Source organism: Meriones unguiculatus, chromosome X (assembly GCF_030254825.1).
Source record: "Meriones unguiculatus strain TT.TT164.6M chromosome X, Bangor_MerUng_6.1, whole genome shotgun sequence".
Lineage (NCBI taxonomy): Eukaryota > Metazoa > Chordata > Mammalia > Rodentia > Muridae > Meriones > Meriones unguiculatus.
Window position 1 is genome coordinate 77541970 of NC_083369.1, and position 8103 is coordinate 77550072.

The window sequence follows — 8103 nt, forward strand, 5'->3', positions numbered from 1 at the left end:
TGGGTAGGCAAGTGCCCTTTCCTCATGTGTAATATAGTTATTTGCAATTTTTAATTTCTCTAGTTTTTGTGTCAGCTATTATCTTGTAAGTTTTGATATACCAAGTACTCATTTACACCCCCTCAAGTTACTCTAATTTCTCTTATCATTTACTCATAGATCCATACATCAGGTTGTTAGTTTTCATTTTTTTCATACAATTTTGAAATTTTGTTTATTTCTAACTTGGCTACATTGTGTATATAGAATTTTTTTTACTATTTTCTTTCTTTTTTTTTCCCCAAAACTGGTTTCTTTGTGTAGCCTTAGCTGTCCTGAACTCTCTGTGTTGGCCAGGCTAGCCTCAAACTCACAGGGATCTGCCTGCCTCTGCCTCTCTGAGTGCTGGAATTACAGGCTTACACTACCACACCTGCCTATTTTTTATTATTATTTATAACATCCTGAGTATATTGCTACTTACTTTTTGAAATATTGTATGATTTACTTACCTCAAGAGAATATTCTGTGCTCACTTGAGGAGAATGTGTGTTCTGCCGCTGTAGGGAAGAATGTTTTACACATAGCTGTTAGAGCTGTTCGACTTCTATTAGTGTATCTTCCTCTGTCATCCTATTCATTCTTTAGAATAGGATATTGGCTGGTTTGTCTATTTTTCTACTTAATTGTCTAATTTTGCTATAGTTACTTTTTTGTTAAGTGAAAATATATTTGATATGTTTTTCGGATGGGTGAAGCTGTTTTTAACATTTACTTCTAATACTTATTCAGTATGAAGATTTGTAAGTATGTTACAAGAAAATACAAATTTCTACGTGTTAAAGAAATCTCAGATCATTATCAAGAGACAATCTTAAAATATTATTTCCAGTGTTTTAAAAATATGTATGTTACTATTTCATGTGTATGGATGTTTTGCCTGCATTTATGTCTGTGCACTGCATTTTAACTGGTGCCCTAGGAGGCCAAAGGAGGTCATTGTTCCTCTAAACCTAGAAACACGGACAGTTGTGAGCTACCATGTGGGTGCTAGGAATTGAACCTCTAGAGTCCTCTAGAAATGCAGCCAGAGCTCTTTATCACTGAGCCATCTCTCCAGCCCTCTCCCCTCCTTTCCTTCAAAAGCTAATACCTAAAACTTACATGAAACAGAAAAACAAGGCTAACAGCCAACAGAGAGATTGGTTAATAATAGAAACAGGGAATGAAATCATAGTAAAAATTATAGTGGCAATTGGATATATGAAAAAGTTCAACAGTTACAATAAATAAAAGTAAAATATTTGCTTTCAGGCTAGCTAAAACGCCAAGTTACCCAAACTTCTTTAAAGTAACTTAGTAACAATCTACAGAAATTCTATAGCCATTCTTGATTCAGCAATATCACTTCTCACTGTCTACTGTTAATTAGAAATAAATACATAAACCAGAAGGCTATATGCAAGAAGAGACAGCATAGCATATTACCAATTGTGTGTGTGCTTGCATGTGTGTGTGAAGAATGCATTTGTGTCAAATGTGTAACATGTCCACAAAAGGATACAAACAAGGTAGTTTTCGTAGTTGCCTTTTGGAAGGGGGCCTGACAGGAAAAGGAAAGAGACTTCTTTATATCCTCTTTGTACCTTTTGAAGCGTTCCCTTTTGCAGTTGTTATCTATTTTTTAAAGTATTGAAATGAGCTATATGTAGGGTTTATGTTCCACAAAATAATTCTAATACATCAAATACAACCAAATAATCTCATCAAATACAAGTAAGTCATGAAACATCATGGTTTATAAATAATAACCAACAATTATTAAAACATTTAATATTCTATGTTATCCAGGGAAACTTCTACTATTAAGCTGTCAGAGAAATACAGCAATAAAGCCTTAGTAGCAATCATTTTTGAAAATGTTTAGTTGTGTAATCATTAGCCTCAAGACATAATATATATTTTACTACCTTAACCTACAGTCCCAATTCTACAAACTGAGCTGTTAAATGAAGTTCACAGTACATACTTTTAAATGGATATAAAATTAATAATTACTAATGCTGTCTCAGCTTAATCTGCATGAATGTATTTATCCACAGCACAAGAACCCTGTTTTGTTATTGTCCACTGCTACTGTAGAAGACTCAGTTTCAAGCCACAGGTGGATCATGTTTTCATGCTTCCTTGGTTCTTTTGTTTGCTCTTGATGCCACATAAGGTGTGCCATAACATTAGTTCTACACTGTTTCTATATGATAAACTGTTCTCTATTGTATTGGTGAACAGAAGCAGGCAAGGCATATTGGGGTAGTTTATAATAGAATGAAGTTTCTGGCCCATAGAATACTAATTTCTGAAAATTCCATAGCAATATTTGTTAGTTCATCTAGATCTGAGGAAAGACCAAGTTATTGGAGCCTTATTGAAGAACCATGAGTGTTCGATATATACTTCCACTGCCTGTTCCCAACATGTGGGTAGAAGCATTTACATTGGACCCATGGAATTCATTCAGAATGCAAGGCATAAGGAAGTTTCTGTGTGCATGTTCATTCACAGATAATCCTGATGACACTGGCAACAAAAAGTATCCACTCTTGGTCTGAGACAGAGGAATCGCAGCAATAATATCAAGCATAGTAGGATAAATATCCCCGAGAGAAACCATACTTGGTACTTGTAGGTTGGCCAATAATCGACAGTGGAACATGGGAACTAGGTTCATACATATTCATTTTATAAAACTGCCAGTATTCTATGGCTATCTCTGTACATATAACAGTAATTTTTTCTGTAGAAGAAAACTTGTGAAGAACCAAAATCATTTCAGCTACCATGGCATTTATCTCAACACAAATAGTGTATGAAATGCTCTAATGATTTTAATTTCCTTTTCAGCAAACTTCCCAGTGCAGTTTTTGTTCTTGTTGTTAACATGGAAAGAATAGTATTCCACAGGCTACATCTCTGACAAAGGTAACCACTTTGGTATTATAATGACATCACAAGCTACTTTTTCATGCCAATAAAGAGTTGTGTGAAATGTTGAAGAGCCAAAGTTTTCTCCTGAAGATAGTGAAGGATAAAAGTGTGGTAAATTCAACCCCATGTAAAGGACAAATGGTTTAGTGTAGCTAATTGCATCATGTCTTAGAAAGTTGATCACTTTTGTGTTTTGCCAGTTCCTTCCATCACTCTCTTTTATTTTTATTAGAGATAAAGACTAACCCTAGGCCTGCCTTTGGTCTCAGTCGTAATGCAATATCTCTTGTTCATGCTTCCACACAATCACCAATGTGGTGATGACTGGAAGTATAGTTTAGTTTCCCAAATGTGTGTATCTGGTAGCCATACTTCTCTATGACATCCATCCATGTTATACAGAGACCCTGAAGAGGCCACTCCACACTGCTGCATGTGATGGATTAGCAGATGAGAGTTTGTGTACTTTCATGAAGTTGATAGAGGAAAGTTTTGCTCTCTCACTTCCTGGTTGAAATGTTAGTCTTCTGTCAAAGAAATTGCTGGCAAGCAGCACCGCATTAGGTACCTTGTCCACTCTCATCCTCTACTCTTGTGTCCTTGTGCCATTGCTCCCATCACTAGCACTTGCAACAACAGCATAGAAGACAGACAGAGGTGTCCAGAGGCAGCCACTACCCTTCTTCTTCCAGACCATTGTTTAAGGGCAAGGAGGGCTAGGAGCCTAAACTTTTAGTTTGATTTCCATATCCTACAGTGGGGTTGAACTAGTCTCATTACAAAATGTGTTATGTCCTAGTATTTATTTTCTTAAAATCTACCTTGTTATGCTTTCTTTATTTAAAAATATCTTATTTATTCTTTAATAATGTTATACATGTATATAATGTGTTAGTCTCATAAGCATCCCTATTTCCCTCTTTTATACAATTCCTACTCCCTCTGGACCCCCTTCTTCTCCCCAGCATGTCCCTCTCCTATTTCCATGTTTGCCTCACTTTCTTATGGTTGCTTTTTGCATATCTTTCCACTCTCTTTTACTTCTAATTTATTTTATATTTTTGGTTCTAAAATATGTTTTTAAAGTAGCAAATATTGGCTATGTCTTGAAACCAATGCTGGATAGCTTGTTCAGTACCATAGATGTCATTGTTTTTGAGAGAAGACCTATGCCTGAAGTCCAAGCTGTCCTGCTTTAACCTCCCAAGTGCTGTGATTCCAGGCATGTGTCACCACACCCAGCTTCAATATCATTACTGGTGTAGTTGTATTCATGTCTATCTGTTTCTTGTTTTCTATATGTACTATGTCTGTCTCCTTTGTTCCTATACTGTTCCTTTACTGGTATTTTTACATTAAGCATATTTTAAAAGCAACATTTTAATTTTTAAAACTTCTTTGTACTTTTATTTTCTTAGTGCTGCTGTAGATTCAGTATATTCTTATTATCAAAATAATTTTGGGAACCTATTAAATTATTTACAGTGAAATATAAATAATAGTCCTATATTGAATAATATATCCTATGACTATGGAAATAAAAATATAGTAATAACATATATCTGTCTTTTGGGACTATATTAAAAGGCTACATACTATATGGTTCTAATGACATAACATTAAAAAAGGTAAAACTGGATACCACAAAATGTCAATGATTGCAAAGTGTTAGGAAAAAAGAATGAATGAATCATAGAATACAGAAGATTTTGAGAGCTATGGAACCATTGTAAATGATGCTGTAATAATGGACATGTCACATGGAGTAAATCCAAATGTAAACTATGAGCTTTGAGTGATAGTTATGTACCCATGTGGACTTATCCATTGCACCACTCTGATGGAGGATAGTGCTAGTGGGGGAAGATATGGAAGAGAGCAAGGAATGTTTCAGAGTTCTCTTTACCTTGTGTTCCATTTTTATGTGACCCAAAACTGCTCTGGATGAAACCAATTGAAATGTATTTCATCAGTTAGCAGAACTTTGGCACAGAATGTGTGTGACCCAGCATCCATCTCCAGCACTGTAAGAAGGTTTTATGTGCATTGCTTTCACATTTTGTAAATGGATAAATGTCTGAGAAGTTATTGTAGCTATAGCACTTTAAGGGTTTTTTTTTTGTTTGTTTGTTTGGTTGGTTGGTTTTTATTTTTTATTTTTATTCTTTTTAGTCATGGTCTCTCTTTGTAGCCTTAGATGCCTGGAACTTGCTATGTAGACCAGGTTGGCCTTGAAATCATAGAGGTTCAACTGCCTCTGCCTTCCAATGCTGAGATTAAAGGCTTGTGTCATCATGCCTAGCCAGGTTCTTTTATTTTTGGTAGGATCTGGTAGGTTAAATTTGGACCTAGTTATGTATACTGAGATGTTTCCATGAAATTCAATGTCTTTTCCAAGTCTATGTCTTATACCATCCTTATGTAGAATCAAGTTAAGAAGTATTGACTTCCCAAAAACTCTTAGCTCCAATCCCAACAACTGAATAGTAATACTTAGTAAGCAGCCTAATTTTTACAGCAATCATAGCTTTCTTCTTTTTCCTTACCTTTAAAGGTCCCTTTGTCACTATTTTTGAAGGCTCCTTTAGATCCCAAACTTGCTAAAAAGTCAGCTTCTCTCCTTGACCCACAAAGTCACAATAGCTGGGGGAGGGAGGTTACTGCCCCTCTGCCACCCTTTGCTAGAAGTCAATCAGCACCTGCCTCCTACTCATCTCCCAAGATGAAGTGTGGAAGAAGTTCTGACATCACACTTGGAAAGTTTCTTGACTCAGGATCAAGGGGATTAGACCAAGAAAGAAGACAAGCTAATGATTAAAGTGAGAGTTAGGGATACTGTTTCTTTGCTACTATTCCTAGCAGTACTGTACTAACATGTGATTGGCCCAGTTTAACACTTGAGTTTCTATCTGAGAAAACAGGAAAAACAATCTGTCTGGACTCATGGATTACTTGGGGAAAACTGTTTCTGTTGCTACCATAAGAGTGACTGACCAAAGAAGTCTGGGAATTTTTATAAATAAAATAACCATGATTCTGTAAATACCATGTCATTCCACAGCATCATTTCTTTTTTAGCCACATTTATTTTAAGGAACAGATTGGTTTTCTTTTTTGTTGTTGTTGTTGTTTTTAATCATTGTGTAGATACAGGTTTGGCTAGGAATGGGAAGAGTAGAAGTTATAAGGGATTTATAAGGTATAATTCTTGCTTTCAAAATTCTCATACTCTTACTTGAGAAAGAAAACATTTACTGGGGCAGAGGAAGTATAGTAACAAACTGGTGAACTTCCTAGCAATTCAGAGCATACAGTCCTCCCAGGAATGAGGTTAAGTTCTTATGAGAAGAACTATTGTGTGGCTAATAAACTGTGAAAAACGGGGACACTAGCCAGACATAGTAGCACGTGCCTGTAAAGTCATCACTTAAGAAGCTGAGGAAGGAGGATTATGAATTCTAGGCTACATAAAGTCTATCTTTTAAAAAACGAAGGGTACTGTATTTGTTCCTTAAGAATAAAAGACAAAGCTGGGCACAATAGCACATGCCTATAATCCTATCACTCTGGGAGACAGAGGCAAGCAGATCTGACTTTGAGGCCAGCTTGGTCTACAAAGTGAGTCCAGGACAGCCAAGGCTACACAGAGAAACCCTGTCTCAAAAAAAACCAAACAAAGAAAACTGTTAGGGTCCAAGAATCAAGGAGGAAAGACCCCAGACTCAGGTAGTGTGCATGAACAAAGAGTGTTTATTCTGCAAAAGTTACCTCAATGCTGGGATCACCATTAGGGCAAAAGGGTGACGCAGAAGTGAGTTCATAGGCTCAATTTGTAGACAGTTAGGGGCTTTGTGTGGCAACTCTTAAACTAATTGGTCAGAAATGACATAAGTTTATGAGGGAACCCAGGATTGATTGATTTCTTAGGGATTTTTCCCTAGTTATTAGGGACTTTGTTGACTCATTTATGTTTGGCTTTCTCTCATGTATTAACCTTTAATTTAATTGGGTAGGGCTGGGTATGCTTTACTTTGGGAACAGCAAGGCCATGTATTCATAAACATAGCTTTGGGTCAACATGACCTGTTAGTTGATTGGTTGTCCTCAGGTTGTGGATTTTCTAGGAATTCTTTGTTTGAACTCTAAGAAACAGATAATCAGGCCTAGTCAGACAAAGTAGAGAAAAGAACCCTGCATGGTGTCAAATTAGACAAACAGACCCTTAATCTGCCCCAGTTTATTTAAATATCAACCAGGCCCAAACAGAATAGATCAGGGCTGTCTGGAATCCTATGCCAGTAGACTCCAGACCCCTCAGCTATTGCACCTGGGTTGGAATTAACTAGTGTCTGTGGAGGCTGTATGACTCTGATTAGAATTGGCCAGCCTTTTGGAATTAAGTCCTCCCCAAACAAACATTCATTTGATACATTGTTGTCGTTGTTTAAGAGAATGGCTCTGCTAAACACAGATCTGAAATCCCAGCACTTGGAAGATTAAGGCAGGGCAGGAGAATTATACATTTGAGGATAAAAAGAAGGAAAGAAATAAGATGTAAAAAGAAAAAGAAATGACTGTTCTAAAGCCTACTGGGATCTGTTCTTTAAAGATGTTAGCAGATTCCAGAAGCCTTATTTCCTTGACCTTCCTTTCTATCACCAGTGTTGCTGTGCCTGTGTTAAAAAAGAAATAGGACTCCACTCCTTGGACAGTGTGCTACATCTCAACTGCCCTACAAGTTTAGACTGACCTTTCATCTAGTTAAAGCCCAGGAGTGAAGTTTGACTCCATCAAGGAAAAGTGGTGAGAGATGTGGCCCTATATGGACAGTACTTAAATTCAGTGGGGTACTACATATCAAATTAGCAAAATATGGATGGCCTTCTATTCTAAATGTTCTGCTTTCCTGATAAACAATAATTTCATGTGATTTATTTGTTTGTCTCCCAAAGTAAAGAGCAAGTATCATGGGAGTGATGATCCTGTCCTTTTTCATTCTCTGCATTTAGTATCAATATCTGACATGTGTTATATTAACGATATAGTTTATAGATGGATGGGTTCATTACTTAACAAATTAATTAAACTAGATTCAATCTTGACAGGGTGTAGATGAAAAGTAGCAAATAAGTGAGGAAA

General features: G+C 36.4%; 1 pseudogene; it reads right to left on the minus strand.

The window, feature by feature from the left end:
* Nucleotides 1–2071: 2071 nt before the first annotated feature.
* LOC110542157 (arylsulfatase K-like) lies at nt 2072–3547 on the minus strand (annotated as a pseudogene).
* Nucleotides 3548–8103: the final 4556 nt, after the last annotated feature.